The 19,597-nt window shown below is 33.6% G+C and overlaps 1 long non-coding RNA gene across 1 annotated transcript in view; it reads right to left on the reverse strand.

Annotated features, from left to right (window-relative positions):
- LOC145726011 (uncharacterized) overlaps positions 1–19,597 on the reverse strand; it is a 180,359-nt gene that overhangs the window by 75,260 nt on the left and 85,502 nt on the right. Inside the window, exon 3 of the long non-coding RNA XR_014177465.1 lies at positions 10,018–10,049. This is a non-coding gene — a long non-coding RNA (uncharacterized LOC145726011). The remainder of the gene's footprint in view (positions 1–10,017; positions 10,050–19,597) is intronic.

The following is a 19,597-nucleotide window of genomic DNA, read 5'->3' on the forward strand; positions in this document are numbered from 1 at the left end:
TGAAGACTATACAGAAGAAAATTGAGTTGAGAACACTGATGATGATCATGGAGGTATTTTTGTTTTTTAACATTGCAACCAAGCATATTCGTCTTATAGAAGAAGGAAGAAACCCCTATCAAGGACCTAAACTATGTTTTTGGGGGTACAAAGTGTCCTAAATGCAAATTCTTGGTTCAGTATGGGACAAAAGTTCCATTTTTAGTATTTGTATTGACCAATTGAAACAAACCAAACTTTTCGAATAAACACAGTAACATGAGTTAATAAAATTTGTAAATACAATTTTTTTTTTAAAAACAAAACTATTCCCAAATTTACGGTTTGAGGTATTGATTATAATAATTCAATAAGAAGGTATTCTGATTTGTCAACTTCCAAGACATATTTTCAACTAGATATTTTTACGTATTACGTAGTCGGTTTCAAAATATTTTAAATCAAACTTAACTAAAAAATTTAGTTGTTTCAATAAGTTGCTAGCATTTTATTTAACGAAAAAACTGTTATAGGTATTTAGATAAGGAAATTTAAAGTGGAAAATTATAAAGTTAATCCAATTATAACTATAAAATGAACTAAGCATGGAAGCCTTTCTATCTTTGCAGCTTTGACTCTGACTTGTTTCATTGGTTCTGTTACATTCAAAACCAAACTCAACTTAAACTCGGTTTAAAATACGACTGTACAAATTGGAGTCACTGTTTTTTTCTTGACATTGACGTTCTAAGTACAGTATAGAAAAATGATTCTTATTTACACCAATTACAATAATTACTACATTTAATAATAAGTTTTGTACTAATATTAGCAGTAATAAGTGTGCATGTTATAGTTAGTTTCCAAACTGTTTCAGAAGTGTTAACCAAAAAATGGCTCTCAATTGTCGTATAACCAGATAAACAAAAACGTATTTAACACTTAAAAAAAATTCACATCACCCTTGTGAGTCGAAAAAGCTACATGGTCTAATTTCCCGCCCCACTAAACCCAATCAACCCAATTCTTCAGTTAAATCCTTCCCCGCTCTAAAACTTTTCAGGGTGAGCTAATGAAATTAAGTCGAAGCTCCGAATCGAACGAATCGCTTATTTTCGATTTTATCGTCGTTTATTTGTTGCCAGATTATCCGTCGATCCTGTTAACGCCCTAACGCCCCCAAAACCTGAATGAAACTACCCCGATCGAACAATTTAGAGGGTTTAAAAATCGAGTACAGTGACGCTTTACAACCAAAAATTGTCTGTGGGTACTGTAAAAATCATCTTATGCACTATATTGCAAGTGGTTCTCATGAATTTTGGTACTCATCTGGGTTCTACTACCACGCGGTCTTTTTGAGGTCCGGCGTTAATTAAATTTTTATTAGGGACGCGGCCGGCTTTCTGCCAACTCAGAGGCCAAGATTATTACTGACGGATTTAAAGTGGCTCATTTCGGAAGAGCACACAATAATTGCTTGTTTACTTTGGGATAATGCAACGTGAGCGGCCGTTCCGGTTTGGTCAGTGACCCTGCGCCATCGTGAGGTTGCAAAAAACCCAAAAATGGCGGATTAAAGGTTTGGCCAACCTAATAGACAAAGGTACCAAATCCCTTGTACTAGTCTCATGTTTTTGTTGTTTTGCCAAAATGTTACATATTGGCCAGACAGGCCTACAGAAAATTTAAAAAGTCAGTCTCTGTTTACAATTAATATCCTGTTTTGTTAGATTTTGAGGTTATAATTTATTTACTTTTGACAGATAAAAATTATGGCATTAGAAATCTATGGCAACGTAATAAATTCAGAAACCAGACCAAACAGTAAACACTCGTCACCCATTACCATTTCTCAAGGTAAAACGGTGCGTTGTTTGAAAAAGTTGCAACCCATGTTTGAACCTGGGGAACACAAATCTGACGTTTATTTTGCTGGCACCGTTGACCTTGAAATTATGTCAATTTTGACACTTTAGGTCGTGGCACCCTTGCAAAATGACATTTTGACAAATGACACTTTACGTCATTTTTGTACTGTTAACCTGAAGGTATTTAAGCAGTTGAGGTAAATGTTAAAAAAAAATTCTAAAAAAAATCAGCAGGTATCATTTTCACCTTTGAAAATTCTTAACAATTCTAGTTTTTAATTTTTCAAGGTAAAACGGTGCGTGGTACCAAAAAAGTGGTATGAAGGTCAAGTTGCATTCCATCGAGGTGTATTTGTGGTAAAAACTTCAGACCTCTAAACTGAAACGTTTCTGAGATATTGAGCAAAAACTGTAAAAAACGAGTAGTCAACTTTGACGCCCTCTAGCGGCTAAACGGGACAATATAGTCGTACCCACTCAAGGTCACCTGACAGCTCCATTTATTAGCTTTCTTTTTGTTATACAGTGGTTTTATACAGGATGTTTCAAATAAGCGAGTTATGGACGATTTTCTGGAAAAGTGCACCAAAATTTCGCTTAAATTGGTAATTTCTGCTTTCGAGAAGGGTGGTCAAAGGCTACTAGAGCAAAAACAATTGAATATCGATACAAACATTTTACATCAAGTAGGCCTAAAATTTGACGTAGATTCCAAAAATCGAATAAAAAAATTATTAGTTTGGTTTGTTGCTCAATTTTGACACACCCTGTATACTGATGGATTATCCAGGAATAAACTATATGCAAATATCTAAATGATGATTGACATTTGGTGTTTTTTTTATAAAATGAAAATTAAACAAGTTACAAGGATGTTAAAAATTTATTGAATCACCCTGTGAACTACTCCATTGTATTGCCAAAGACACGGTTAATTTGACAGTTACAGGGTGGTTTAATATACCAATTTGTAGCCCTTGAAATTGTCTTTTTATCACCCTGTATACCATATATAGTAGAAATGTCACACTACCGAAAAATTAAAGCTTTTATACCGAGAATGTGTTATCCAGAAGAGATAAATTTATACTATTTTTTTTTTAAATCATATTATTTTGAAAAGTGTTGAAGTTGGGTAAACAATATTTTTCCCCCGTTTGCATTCTCGTTTTGTAAGCCGAGGTTAATTTAAGTGTGGGTCAGACTGTGACAGTACTGGAGAAAAAAGTCACACTCTAAACTACACTTAACTTTATGCTTAAAGTACGACGGTGCAAATGGCGGTTAGATGTCTTAAATTATCTCATTAGAATGCATGATAAGTTTGACAATAACAATGACAACTTGGACAGTTGTTTTCCCTATCAAGGAAAATTTTCGTTTAAGCATAAAGTAATTTTCCGGTACAATGCCAAAAATGGAAATTTTCCGACTCGAAAATTATCGCTTTTACATCTCTGTATTCCAGATTATGAGCAACTTTAGAACTGAAGAAAAGAGTGGAAATCGATAAAAAGGATCCTGCTTGGAGGATCCTGCCAAACCAATGAATTAGCGCAAATAATCACGGAAGATGTGGATAATAATTTTATTAAATTGTTCTCTAAAATAGCTCAGAAAATAGCTAAGTATCCCTGACTTCCAATTTCCAATAACTAACTGTGACTGCGTTAGAAGATAATGGACGTTAAAGTAAAAGTAAAAGGTTTTATCAAATTTGGCAAAATAAGGAGAAAAATGGATACAACTCCTGAAAACCTAACCTAAAAATTTAGGAAGCATTACAATGTGAGCCATAAAATTCTGTCATTATAATTTAAAACTGTTGCAGTTTCTCGTCTAAGATTACAGTCATTTGTTCAGTTTGCATAGAAAAGACAATGCTGATTCATCAACTCCAGAACTTTGATAAAAACCATATACATTCTTCTAATAAATATTATTAGTAGAACGAACCATAGATGATGAAATGATATTTGCATATTAAGTTTGGTATATAAACGGACATCAAAGCAGACATTTTTCTGATATCTTTCTTAATCCATCAACTGGAGCCCCCGCCAGCGAATATGAGTAACTGCGGTAGCCTCGGCTAATGACGGTGCTGCGATATCGCAAGGGCCTTAGCCGGACTAATCTGCTTTTCACTCATGTTCCACCGGCAAAAACTCCTATTAGAGCGGGGCCTTAATTAACGCAAAAAATCTTATGTTTCCTCCGGCTCCTCGAAACAGTATTAGAATGTTACGGACTCGGTTTGGTCAAACGGGAGAGAGTGAAATATCACGTCTTTCTCGTCACTGATCGATCATTTAGAGTGATCGCAAAAAGACAAAAAGGGTTTTATAACTTTAGGCATAAGCGATAATGCAGTGATGTATGACAGTGCAGCCAAACTAGAAAAATGTATACATTTTTGCACAAGTTGACAAGTGCACCTGTTTTCTATTAAAGTGCCTTAATAATGATGTATTAAATAGAAAAAGTAAAGATGAATAACAAAACTTCCATAACAATAACTTCCCAATTATTTAAATTATCTGATTGTAGAATTGCTGGCATAAGTCATGGCATATTAAGGGTCTTTTTTCCACTACTTTTTGAAATTCAATATCTCAGCAACATGGAGAGCTAGAGAGTTTTTTTTTTTGACTGAAAACAGTTTTTTCATGCATTTTCTAAAAATACAGTGCATCACAGTATAACAACAATAGTTTTGGTGTATTTAATTTAAAAAAATACAATCAAAGGTAAAGAGCTTTCTGAATTTTTGGTATTATGTAAAAGAAAGTTCAGGATGTTATTGTGAATGTAATAAAGTGTTTATTAAAGTTGTAACATATAACTCAAGATAATTTACTATTTTAGTAATTAAGTAAGCAAAATTAATCATTGTTCAGTCTAAAACTTTAGGTGAAATAGTGAAAAAATACTATTACTTACCTAAAGTGGTATTTTAGCCTCAAAATGACTATTGCAATTTTAGGTTATACTTAAATCAACCCTTTTAACGCTTGTTGAAAAATTAAAATTGGGTAAAGTATGATAACATTTTTGTTTTTTTTTAAAGCCCTATTTCAAAATGTAAATTAACGAGACACCCGGTATAATTAACTTGATGTGTGCTGCTGTGATACTGACCCATCTTAAACACCAAAAATTATACTAAAGTAAGATAAATTCATACAAAAAACATGAAAATATCGACTTAATCACCTGATATAATTATCTGTATGAGTGTATGAGAGTTTTTTTGTAGCACTCAATTTAAATTCCAATATAATCTCAATCACATTTACGTTTGTCAGTGATTCTAAGTGACAACCGAGTTTTTTCCAATTTCCCTCATTAAATTCCTCGTGCGTGTTTCCGAAATACAATGTTAATGGGCAACCCGCGTGGAAATTAATATTTATAAAGTTTAATCACTCGTGTGGTAATTGAGCGGGTAACCCTGACAAATCAAACCACTCGGTGGTATCCTCTCTCTCTCGACGAGTCAAGAATTTACTTACACAAAAATGTAATTATAGTGACAGGCTACCAGTTTTTTCTCGCCATTAATCATATGTTAAATCAATTAAAACTTTAACAGACCACTAATCAAAAATTCAGTCTCCAGGCCGGATTTTTCTATCGTTTAGAGTAAAATAATTATGTCGCTTGTTAATATAAAATTTCCTTCTTAACTCATTTTTTGCCTATTATAGACCAATTATATCGCTATAGAAGCTCGACTTGCCACACATTCTAAACAGGTCAAAGAAGGAAAAAAGCACGAAAATTTATATTGGAGTTGTAATTTATATTTTATCTCTAGTGACAAGTTGGGGTTTTCACAGGAAATGCCGAAAATTTTCCCCTCTGCTAGAATATACAGCCGTTCCAATATTGGAGACGTTATGAAATTATTAGTTTTATTTATTGAAACGTTGGAATTTATTGCTAATTAATTTCTAGGAGAATCCTTATTTAGGGGAAACATTTTATTGTTTTGTGATTATTTATACTGACCTGAAAGTTATTTTGGATTGCATAAGCTGTAATCAGCAGTACTTTTTGTAGTAATTTTGCAGTAATTCTGTCTGTAAGTCAATTAAAATGTTTTTGAGATAATTTTTCATTTTTTTGCAGTTAATATTCATAGGTTATATCCCGAGACGTTCAAGTTTTATCGGGTAAACTGTGCATAGGTGATTTTTTGCAAAATTTTGCTTGGAAAATGATTGAGACTAAATAATTCGACGATAAAATCCTGAGACCGCAGGTCGAAGGATTTTTTCCAAAGAAACTAGGGAACTAGGGATTTATTCAGGGATTTATGCAACTAGGGATTTATTCAGTATATAACGGCTCTCATTGGTCGAACTAGAAAGGTTCATTGAATTTTATTGGCTGCTAGTACAATGAGGGAAATAATCAGTAAAAATAGCATATTAGATCAAAATGATGGACTACTAAATTTTTACAGGAAGAAAGATGAGTAACAGAGAAAGTTGGCATTTTATAGTAATTCTTTAAAAATAGTAAGTAACAAGCTGTATAGGGTGTCCCAAAAAGCCGTAGAAGCGGGTGTTCCTCGGAAACTATACGTAGTATGACCACAAGAATTTTTTTTTATTAGTAAATATGGCCAAGAAGAAATACTGAAAATAATTTTCAGCTTTCTAAATCCACCACTAGGGGGCGTTTAAAAACTCTGAAAATTTAAATGAAAAGGTATAGCAAAGATCTTATTAAAGTAATCCCCTATTCTCTACGAAGAATTTTCCTATTTAACTTTTTTTCCTATCTCTTCAAATAAAGTGGTGGGAGTAGTCCAAAGTTTGCTTTGAAAGAAATGAAATATCTCGAAAACGGCTAATCGTAAAGACTTTTTTTTTGCGGCATTTTCTATCCTGTAGAGTGTCCCAAAACAATGTTCCATTTAGTATTCGGTATTTTCGATAGAGGGCGTTTTTACAAAAATTGCACTTTCATCTTAGATATCTCCAAAAAATCAAATGCAATGGTATAGCTTCCTATTACTTATTCCATAAGCAATCAGATTATCTATCTTTGTGTGAAAACTGCAGCAATCTCTTTTGTAACACGAGATATTGAGCCTTTTTACAGTTATAAACATTACATTATTAAACAAATTAGAATACTAAGTATATGTTGCATAGGGTTTGGTTATAATGGCAGTCATTAGGACACGCAATTCGGTTTTGATTGAGACAACGAAAAAAAAAACAATTTTTTTTTCACACAACGATAGATAATCTTATTGCTTATGGAATAAGTAATAGGAAGCTATACCATTGCATTTGATTTTTTCGAGAGAAGATGAAAGTGCAATTTTTGTAAAAACGCCCTCTATCGAAAAGACCGAAAACTAAATAGAACATTGTTTTGAGACACTCTACAGGACAGAAAATGCTCTTTAAAAGGCCGCAAAAACGAAGTCTCTACGATTAGCCGTTTTCGAGATATTTCATTTCTTTCAAAGCAAACTTTGGACTATTCCCACCACTTTATTTGAAGAGATAGAAAAAAAAGTTAAATAGGAAAATTCTTTGTTGAGAATAGAGGATTACTTTTATTAGATTTTTACTATACCTTTCCATTTAAATTTTCAGAGTTTTTGGACATTTTTCATTTAAAACGTGAAACAACAGGACTTAAAATAGAACTAAAATATAACAGTTTTGAAGAAGGTTTTTATTGAAAAACTCACAGAAACATCTAGACTCTAAAAACTTTTATAAAAAATTGAAAGAACTCTTAAGAGAACTAGAAAGTTTTTTTCCGTAAGTTTTTGAAGAGCGTTCGAAATACTTATGAATAAAGGCTGTACCAAACTTTCTCAAAAAACACCTAAAAACCTGTATAAAGATCTTAAGAAAACTAAAGAATCTTTCTGGAGAAAACGTTGAATTTTCAAAAAACTTGAAAATGAGAAGCTAAACTTACTTAAACTAGATTTATGCTGTGAAACCTCAAATTTCTCTTAACTAAATGTTGCAGAAGAACTTAAAAGAACTGTTGTTCCTTAAACATTTGAATATGATTTTGAACCTCAAAATTTGTTATATAATACATTTGACACTATCTGAAAAAACAGAAAGTTTTTAAAAAATGCTGTAAGAGGCTTAAAATTTTTTTATTTTGACATTAACTATTTTATTAAACTTGATTACCAGATATTATATTATACTAATCAGTGGTAACAGTATATCATATATTATACTATTTTTTAAATTTTAATTTTCATGTCCTTTAGATATTACTGAGAATCTTGCTAATTCTCTTACACTTTTTTAATTTTATACTTCTGAGTACTAAGGTTTCCCGTATAAGGTTTTTGTAATTTTTTTCGATAAAATCATACCGACAGCCATCGTTCGACGTTTCAAACAGTATATTATTTGACAATTAACTGTCATAAAGATCGAATGATTGGTCCATGTAACGAATATACCAGAATTCTATTATGTCATTAGCACCGAGGGAAAAACAAAATAATAAAGCAATTGCTTACTTAATAAATCGTCGTAACGCACACATAAAACTGGCCGACGAATGCGCGAAAGAAAACCAAATTAAATACCTGCGTTCACAGCCATTTTCTTTTTCAACTCTGCCGGTTTTTTTTTTGCCTTTTTCGCGTAAAACGCGAAACAAATAAAATTCAACGGTTCTCGGTCTCGCAGACAAGAAACCAGCGAAGGAATCTGAAAAACGACGGGAGGCGTTTGCGAAGAAAAACAGGACAAATGCGCATTCATTTAGGACTGTTTCGCCAATAAAATTGTTCTCTTTCGTTTTACAATCGCCCTGTATTGACCTTATTTGGGGGACGGCTTTTGTCCACTCTAAATTGGCTACGTTCTTGATTTTTCAAATGGATGAAATCTTATTTTTAGTTTAATAAAATATTGTCATTGATTTTGTCATTACACGTAGACAAAAAGTTTTAATGCAGGTTTTAACTGAATTTTGGCTGAACATGAAAATTTATTCATTTATTTAGAACAAAGAATTTGGGTTCATTTTTGCATCAAACTATTCGCAGTCCTTATGGCAAAACCCATTCAGATAGTGGTTAATTTCAAGCAAATTTGAATCAAAATGTTGTGGTTTTTGCTGTAATTAAACCGTTTTGGAACCTGGAGGAAATTAAATATTTAAACCTTCTGTAGATGTGCCAAAAACAAAAAAAAAAAAATAACTTCACGTTTTCAGTTTTAAGTGTTGGCAACAGACAAAACAGCAAGTTTGATCAAACAATTTGATTGAAAATATTTAGTCTTGTCTTATTTATTTGAAGGTTAATTTGACATAAAACTCTGTTTTACACTAATAAAAGTGATTTTTGAAGCTATAATTTATATGCTATATAAATGCGGAAAATTACATAAAAATAGGATGACAATGTGACAAATAAAGACATCAATAACTACCACTGGTAAAAATCAAAGTAATCTGAGATGACCTAATAATCTAATAGAAAAATAACTATTTTTTTACGTCATCTTATTTCAGTTTTATTTTGCCATACAGCTGATATAGTCCAATTAGTAATACGAATAATCATAAGTATTTCGATAAATGTAGAGTTAGGTGTAAAACATGGCACCTGAAATATACTTAAAATTTGTTCAAAATTGTAACCAAAAATAAGAATTTTTATTTGGAACACCAAAAAAAACGTGTGTGTTTGTAACATAATTTTGATGCACCTTGTATACATAAATTTATAGCGTTTTTCCAAAAAAACTAATGATTTTGCATTTGCTATAGACACATCATATGACCGCAGATAGCCAATGAAATGCCAATGTTTGTCAGTCAGTGGACGTCAAAGTCAGTGATTAATTTTTTTCAAAAATCTATTTAAATATTACGAAAATTTGGAAATTAGTGTTTTTTCACATCTGCTTCTACCTGTAGAATATACCGAGTGTTTCATAAATGTAGTACCTGTCATACCTGTTTACATAATTGATTTTTCTTTAATTGAGGAAGGTACCATCAAACTATTACTTTTGAAATCCTAAATCCTAAAAAGGTACACCCAAAAGATACAAAAAAATATTACCTATAAATATATTATTTTTGTTAACTACATTTTACATTCATGCCTCTTTTGTTTTCTTTTTTTGTTTTAAAATGTATGACTTACCTTTATGATAGTTCAAAGTGTGAGGCTCCAATCTGAAATTAAAATACGTAATTAATAATAATTGTACCTTGAAAATATGTATATGTATTTACAATTTTGTGTGTAAATAAAATAGGCGAATTAAAACCGGAAACTAAAAATTTAACAGGTGAAACTTAGACAAAACTTTGAAATTCGTTCAAACGGTTTTCGAGATATTGTAAGAAAACCATAAATAATGTCCTACACTGTAGTAAACTGCTCGTCAAAAAGAATGAGACAGCAACATTTTTGGTCATTTTTAAGCGGATGTTTCTTCAAATTCACTCGATTTTAATAATTTTTTTGAAGATTAAAAGGTATTTTCTTTTTCTTTCTGATGACCTATATGATCTTTTTGAAAGTTGGTGTGACAGGGTGTGACTGAGGTGTAGTCAAAAAATGAAAACTTTGGTCTAACGCTGTTTCTCGCATGTTTCAAAATAACCTTAATCGAGTCTTGTAGTCATTATCTCTAGACGTTTTTGCCAGTTTGGTGATTAAAGGCCGTTTACAAATTTTATTGCAAAATTTCAAAAATGGGGTTATTTTTACGTACTTTCTTGTTTTCAATTTAACCATTTCTTTAAATCTTTGGTGGAAAAAGAAAGGAAAAACTACTTATACAGGATGACCCAAATAAAACTTTGAAAACAAAATCATATTTTTATCATAAATCTTGGCATGTTCAGTGATTTTAATGGAAAGTAATGATATTGGATAAAGAATAACACTATTAGTTTAATAATGGTAATCCCTTTTTTTTTCTATAAAAGATTTAAAGAAATGGTTAAATTAAAAACAAGAAAAGTACGTAAAAATAACCCCATTCTGAAATTTTGCAGTAAAATTTGAAAACGGACCAAACTGGCGAAAACGTCTAGAGATATTGACCACAAGACTCGATTAAGGTTATTTTGAAACATTGACTACACCTCAGTCACACTCTGTATACTCGTTTCCGTGAAAACATCAGAAAGAGGAAGAAAATACCTTTTAATCCTCAAAATAATTATTAAAATCGAGTGAATCAGCCGCTCAAAAATACCCAAAAATTTGGCTGTCCCATTTTTTTGACGAGCAGTATATTTGTCGAGAATGTCACATTGATTATTTAATTTACTTTTGACCGCACTTGTAAAGAATGTGAATAGGCAGGTCTGGTAAAACCAAAAATTCCACTCATATTCCCAATTTTATTTTGGAATATACCTTCAATGTAAATGCCATTAAGAACATTCGTAAAGCGTGACAAAAATGTAAAAACGTTTAACCCATTTATAAACTAAGCCCATGTGGAATGTTTTAAGGAAAATTTTCTGACAAACCATTGAATAAGCTGAGAACGTAGCTATCACAAAAACAACCGAAAATAAATAAGAGTAAACAAAAGGTTTAAGAATATATGAATGAATGTAATGCGGACTACAATGCCCAGAACGGGGCTGGGTTTCGGCCATTTTGAATGGTTTAAATGCGAGTTCGGTTAGGCCTTGACGAGTTGAAAATCAACCGAGACTGACAGTTTCGGTTAAAGCCGTAATTTTTAATTCCTGTTCCCCGAGTCGAAAGCGATTTAAAAGACATTGCAAGAATCTGTCCAGGAAATTCCCTCCGGAGACCGGCCATAAATTACCCCCCTCGCCCAAAGGGGGGAATAAAATGCAATAAAACAAAAGGGAGCGCGGACTGTCGCCGTCGTGTAAGATTTGTCAAATAAAAGCGTTTTGTCAGTGTGTGTGCAGGAGATACAGTAGTGGTGCAGGAGAAGATGATTTATTGGAGAAAATCTCGACGGCGGCAATGGCACGGCCGGCGGCGGTCACTCCGGAGCCATAATTCACGTTGACCACCTTCGGAGAGGGGCGGCAGAATGCTTTCTAGTAGTCAACGAAAACGACCCCCCGTTCGTTTAGTTTATGATCTATTACCAAGAAAATCAGAACAGATACAATATATTTGGTTTAAGTTAAAAAAAAAAATCAAAGACGTAACAAACATTAAGATGAACCAACAGCATAAGCAATAATGTTAATCTTACTATAATTGATTAACATTAATGCTTTTGCTGTTAGTTGGATTTCTTAAAAAAGCAAAATAGAGTGTTAAAAAAGATTGACGATCGTTCTTAAACAATATAATTAGTATACTGATTGAACACAACGATTGTTTCCACTAACTAACATAAATTATGTATTGAATGCGGGTCTTGCGGAATAAAAAATTGAAAAAACCCCGGTATAAAATCAAATTTAATGGTTTAAATTAGTGTAAACTTGCCCCGTAATTGTTGATGATAAATCTGATAAGGTTTAGTTTGTTGTTAACTTTTTGTTGAAAATAATTATTGTTAATCGGATGTGTGCATAGGGGCAGTTTGCAGTATCAGTAAATCTTGAATATTTCAGAAAAATGTTTTTCACAACTATTTTAGTTAAATAATTTCGATAGTTGAATTATGTACAAGTTTTCGATAAAGAAAATGAAGCTCAAAATTTAAGTTGTAAGCTTGAAGAAATCCAGAATCACTAAAACAAACAAACTTGATTATTAATATCAAAACTGAAATTATTGTAATTAGAATTTAAACTTTGTACAATTCAACTGATTGCAGTTCAGAAAAGCGCAGCAGTCACGTGATCAAAACTGTAGTTTTGTAATTTTTCTTACTCGGGTGCGGTAAAGTGCACTTTTCCGCATTGCAAGACCAATTTACAATAAATGTATAATAAAGATGCAATTTTATATGTTTAGAGGGAAAATACCTATTTGCACCAACTTTTTTATGAGATGTTCAAGGGAAGAAAATTAAATGTAACCTGTAGAGCTTAAGTTCTACTTAAGCCTTAAATGTCCCGTATATTTATTGATTTTATCACCCAACGAACCCTGTATATTTTGAGTAACTATTGATTGGTAGGTGTTGCTGGTTCGTACCAGTTTATTAACGAAAATCAACAATAAGGGTATGACATTTGTTACACATATTTAGCAATGAGCATCAATTAGACCTTTTAAAAGGCATGAGAGTTTCTTGTTCTATAATTCTATTGTACTGAAAATGTATTCATTTTACGACAAAATTCCTCAAGAAATCATTGACGAAGCTACGGAAGCAAGCAGTCACTTGGTTCCAGAAAGGTGGAGAGAACGGTACCACAAAGAATTCATGGCCTTTGACACATTCAAAAAAAGTCAAGTTTTCGTCGAGAAGAGGAGGTATTTCTTGCATATTTTAATCACCCTTCAAAAAGATACTACGTTATGATCTAAATAAATGATAAAGCTGGTCTTAAAAGTCAAGCATAACATAGACCTGTAAATTCTATAAGCTAACAGCGTTCTTGAAGAAAGCCAATGACGGATATAGACCTAAGAAATCAAAGGTTCTCGAAAGAGAGGAAGTTGAAAATTTCCTGTCTGAAGCCCCAAATGGTGTATAGGTATTTTTTTTTTTTTTTTCTTTCTCCATGGGTCTGTCGGCTGTCAGCTCCAGATAGCACGTAAGCCTAATGGCTTATTGTACTGTCCCCATGTTTGTGGTACTTTAGTTACACCAGTCCATTATCCCTGTTTCCCGTACGAGGTGAAGAAGGTCCTTGCTTGGTGCTCTTTGTATCTCTTTCAGTACTAACTTAGTTTTCCCGAAGATTGTTTGTCGCCTTTGACCAAGTGCTTCACATTCACATATGATGTGTTCAAACGTTTCGATTTCCTCCCCGCATAGTCTGCAGTCCAGGTTATCATCGAATAGTTTCATGGTGAACAGGTGTTGTCTCACAGGTCCATGCCCTGTGAGAAGCGCTGTTAGGTCTTTCAGTTCTTTCCTGCTGTACTTTAGCAGTTCTTGAGCCTTATTTTTATTTGGTCCTGCAATAGCTTGCTTCCCATGCTTATTTCCTGGGTACGTCTTCCAGCGTTCCAGGTGTTTTGTGTTGATCCATTCTCCAGTGACCCGTCTTGTTGAGCATCTAGGTATGCCTACAGATGGTTCTGGTCCAATCATGTTTGCATTTGAGCCTTGCCTGGCAAGTTCATCTGCTTTTTCATTTCCAGGAATGCCTGAGTGACCTGGTACCCATACAAGTTTTACCCTGTTATGTTCTGCCAGTTCCGTAATTCTCTGTAAACACTCATCTACCAGTCTTGACGATGTTTTGCACGTAAGCAGTGCTTTCAAGGCCGCCTGGCTATCAGTTATTATTAGAATTTGCTTATTTTTGTAAGTCCTTCTAATGTTTTCTTCTATGCACCATAACAGAGCATATATTTCCGTTTGAAAAACTGTGGCGTGTTTTCCTAGTGGTATGCTGATGCTTACCTTAGGTCTCTCGCCATAAACTCCTGCACCACTTCCCCTTTCCTGTCTAGATCCATCTGTGAACCATATTAGACAGTCCTGGGTCAGTTTTTTCGCATTATTTACCCAGAATTTTTGATCCAGTATTACCTCAAATTTCCTCTGAATGTGATATTTAGGACACATGTAATCCGATCTCATTTCAAGAATTGGATCCCTTACTGTGTTCCAAATTGATGTTGTACCTGTCGTTGTTATGTTCCCCGGCAGGTCAATCAAGTCCCGGAGCCTTTGGTAAGCACATCTTGCCTCCCCTAAAATTATTAGGTCCAGTGGAGGCAGGTCTAATATAGCTTCCATGCTCGCAGTAGGAGTGGTTCTTATTGCACCAGTTATGCCTAGACAGGCCATTCGTTGAATCCTCTCTAGTTTGTGTATCGCAGTGTTTTGCATGACTTTTGGCCACCAGCTTACAGCTGCGTAAGTTATTGCTGGTCTGATCACCCTGGTGTACACCCAGTGCACCATACCAGGTCTGAGACCCCATGTTTTTCCATACATTCGTCTAACCATTGCAAATGTGGTTACCGATTTGTTTATGACCTTTTCCAGATGCTGGTTCCAGGTTAGTTTTGAGTCTAGGATGACTCCTAAATACTTAACCTCTCCCTTGAATGTTAACTCTTCACCATGAAGATAAATTGGTCCAATTCCATCCAATTTTTTCCTTCTGGTAAATGAGACGATGGTGGCTTTTGTGGGGCTTATATTCAGCCCTTCACTTGCAGTCCATCTTGCTACAGTATTTAGGGCCATCTGCATCCTTTCCCGTATTGTACTTGTGAACTTCCCTTTCACCATGATAACTATGTCGTCGGCATATCCATTAACATGGAAGCCTTCCCTGCTCAGCTTATTGAGCAGTCCGTCAACGACAAGGTTCCATAGGATAGGCGATAGGTTACCACCCTGGGGACATCCTCCAGCTACTTGCACTGAAAGACTTTCACCCATGAGTGAAGAGTGTACCAATCTGTTTTTGAGCATGCCCTTGATCCACCTGCAGCAGGTGTCATCAAGTCCTCTTTCTTTGGCTGCCGTGATGATTGATTTAAAAGAGGTATTATCAAAAGCACCTTCTATATCCAAGAAGGGGTGTATAGGTATACTGCTTGTCGCAGGGAAGAACTCACAAAGCTTACCTTAGATAATATTGAAGAAAAAGGTGATGTCTTGATAGTAAACGATTCCAAACACAAAGACCCATGTTATAAGAAAATTTGTAGTGTATAATTATGATGATTCTGATACAAGGTACACTTGACGTAGTCTACAAGGATGGCAAATGTACGCATAGGAGATGTAATGCTTAGGAATAAACACCTTGGGCAAAATAGCTATATACTTCAGGACTCTGAAATGTACACCGGCCATCTTTTTCGTAGATCTTCAGCTACAATGCTGGCAAACTCTGGATCCAATATCACCAAAATTAAGAGATACGGTGCGTGGAAGTTATACGTTGAAGAGTCCATCGCTAATAAAAAGAAGATTGCAGAAAATATACTCCAAAAACCTACAAGCAGTAATTCCCTATCAACAGCCAGATGACCAGTCCAACAGTCTTAATTGAACTTCGGTAGCTTTATAAGATTCTACAATCCATTGTACAGACATGGGCCAAACATTATTAGCAAGTCAAACTACATTTCAGTCTGTTCGAGAGCAAACTGAAATGGATTCTGCAGTAAAAATCGAAAACATTTATCGATCTTAAATAATTTTATATGGTGTATAAAATTATTTTATATTTTATTTAAAACCGATCAATGTAGAATTAGAAATATCATGATTTTTTATAATTTGTTTTTCATGTAAGATTTAAATTAATATAAATTATGATTTTTTTGAAGTGCAATTTTTTGTTGGGCAAAATTGAATATAGTACATATTTCGCTAAATTTGTAATTAGTTTCTATTAAAGTAAAGTAAAGCTCAAAGAAAAAATGTTAAACCTAAAACAAAACATTAGAAAAGTGTTGTGAAAAAATATACATTTAAATCAAAAAACAATAACAGTGTATATGATTTCTCAATTAAGATTATACTTTTAATCAACTTTGCAAACAGAGACTTTAGTAATTTTACTATACATTTTCGTTCAATTTAATGAAAATTGATACTCGCAGGAAAAGTGTTGTAACACATGCGAAAAGCATCTTTCCCGCCCTTTGACTGCTTGCCCGAACGACGCAAAGCGAAACTGCAGTCCCGTGCGGGAAAGTATTACTTTCCGCACTTGTTAGGTAAATAACTATAAAAAGTCCAAAAATCCTCAGTGTTCCCAAAATGTCAAAATTAAAGTCCGAATGCTTGTTGTCTTGGAGTTGTCAATACAAAACAGGAAAACATTTCTACATTTCTAAAAGTCTTCTCGATGTAATTGAGTAATCAAAAATAATGTCTGTGACTCTTTTAGAAACCTTTATTAGAATAATAGCCAAAAGTTTTTGTACTGTTTCTAAATTGTTAAATTAAAGACAAACAAAAATGCTATTTGCAGCCTTTAGATTGTAAAAACCAAAACTGGAAGAATTTTTAATGTCTTTAAATAGGCAGGTTTTTAGATGATTTTAAGTAGACAAAAATATTACCGAAATCCTTCCTAAAAACTTTAAATTGCCAAAACGAAATCTGGAATTATTTATATTGCTCCTAAATTCTCAAACTATACATAACTGTAGGCTTCTTGATATTTTTAAACAGTCAAAATTGCTTTCTAAACCATTTTCAGGGTAAACACAAACACTGAAAGTATTATTAAGAATTTTAGAGTGTAAAATTGTAGCCATAATGTGTCTCGCTAACGGTGAATAGTCACAAATGATGCCTGAGACATTTCTGAGAAGTTTACATTGTTAAAACTAATGCTGGAAGCAATTCATCAGTTCTCAACATGTCAAATTAAAGACAGAAGGATTTGCGATGTTTTTGAGTAGTCAAAATGCTTTTTGTGTGAGTAAATCAAAATCTGAAAGTATATCAAGACCTTTAAAGTGTCAATTTGAGGTCATAATGCTTCCCGTTTTTTTTTAGTAGTCCAAAATGCTGCCTGAAGCTTTAATGCTAAGTTTGAGCATTTGAGTAAATCTCAGCATAGTGGCTAGTTTGTGATTGGTAAAAAAATCAGCTTTTAGTTACTACAAATCGGGCTGTTATTTATACAAAAACTGCACATTTCTTTAGCAAATGTATGTGCTAACAAATTCACGCACTGAACTAAAGAAAAAATACAAGCTCAAGAGATCTAACAATCAAATTGCATGACAGTGACTGACATCAAAAATCTTCAAATACTTGATGAAACATAACAGGTTTATCAAACGGAATTCTTAAAATAAACCATTTTGTAATGTTTTTTAACCTTCCACTGTTACTTTATAAGTTTTATTTACTTTAGCCTTAATTGATACAACTGAATCATTCTAAATCCATCTCTGTGTCCCCCTTTCGTCGCCTGCTAAGTTTCGTAGTGTCGTCTTCTTATTCTCCATCTCTGGCAGTTGACAAGTGGCTCGTTATTTTAATGGCGACAATAAATTACACCGCGAAGGGGAACAGTTAATAATTCAAAATTTTCTTAATAACGTGGAAATTCGCCTTTCCGGTGGTTGCGGTCGATCCGTTACTTTCCACCCGCTCATAATTAAGATACTTTCCGCTCTGTCGCTAGTATTGTCTGGTGCAGTCTAGACGACACTTTTGCCCTCCACAGAAAGTTATTTCTTTAAGTTTTAACTGGGAGTTAAGTTGTATTCAAGAGGGAGGGCCAAACCCTTCGGAGTCTCTCGGCTCTTCATAATACGGCATAAGTAGACGTCCCCGGCAGCAGACAAACTTTGTGATAAATGACGGATATACGGAGTTAAGTTGCCGCGAAGTTCACGTTTTGGACAGATTTTGACCGTTAAACGTACACCAGACCAGTTATTTATGATGTTTATTCGCATTTCGGTGCTCAAAGGGGGAAAACTTTAACCAGTTTGGTTTGACTAATTTTTAACAGATTGACACTCAAACCAATTATAAGAGAAATTTAAGATAAATTGCTGGTGCCTATAAATATCCTAAAAGCCTTTTCTAGTGTTTGGGTAAAAAGATGTCCTTATCTTTTAAAAGAGTGATCTTTCTCTCATAAAATATAACAGATTCCACCAAAATGTTTGATAATATAAAATATAATGAAAGTAAGGAGTTTTTTACTCAAACAGACTGTGCAGATCACACTCAATATTGTTGACACACTACTGACTACTTGACAAAGAAGAGGAGTTTTGACTCAGTACTATCACCTCCGGATAAACTTATTCATAGGATAATTTCTATAGTAACGACAGAATTGACCAACGGTAGTGTCTGATTCCATGGTTTCAATAGCACTTATCTTTGGAATAAAATTATTTATTACCGGCTCTAAGTAACCTAAATTAATCTATTAACTCATTTATGTCGAATAAAAGTTGATAAAGAATATCTACCCTAAGGACTTGAGTACCAAATTACATATCTTGTGGCACAGAGCTTTTGTATGCAGACGATAGTATTTGCAGCATCGCAGTGTCTGATGCTTTGGAGAGTGAAACAATTCAAAAAGTAACATAGTTTTATAGAAATTATTAATGCAGGTTTTTGAAAAGTGATCACATTCACACTTTTTCTTTGCCTCTATCTGAATATACAGGGTGGTTCAGTTTTAAATGTCACCATTCGATAGCCCAGCAAACAATAAGTATATCATTTTCCTGAAAAGTCCTTCCTAAGGAAAATACAGTCCTTCAGTTTCTTGTCATAACTAGACTAAGTGATTGACTGACTGAATGATGCATCATCATGTGATGTTAATGACGTTTGTAAAAACTGTCCAGTGGCGTAGATACAGAAAAATGGTTTTCAATTTTCCACCTTATTTTTTACGTCACTGGATATTTTTCAAAAATTATAGTTTTTTTTTTGAAAAATTAAGTATCTCTTATAAAATTCTGCTTTGAAACTTCGTTTACGAGATAAATGAGTTACGTTCAAAGACCCTAAACCAACCCAACTCAAGAATTGTCTTGGAAACGGTGAAAATTGGCTTAAGAAGCTTAAAAAATGTCGTTGTATACAGTTTTCATAGTTTCCAGACAAATTGAATAACTTTAGTTATGAAAATTGACTGAGAAACCAGTTTGAAACGGTAAAAATTGACCTTAGAGGCTTCAA

The sequence above is a fragment of the Ips typographus genome, linkage group LG3 (genome assembly GCF_016097725.1).
Source record: "Ips typographus isolate SLU linkage group LG3, UJ_Ityp_2.0, whole genome shotgun sequence".
Classification (NCBI taxonomy): Eukaryota; Metazoa; Arthropoda; class Insecta; order Coleoptera; family Curculionidae; genus Ips; species Ips typographus.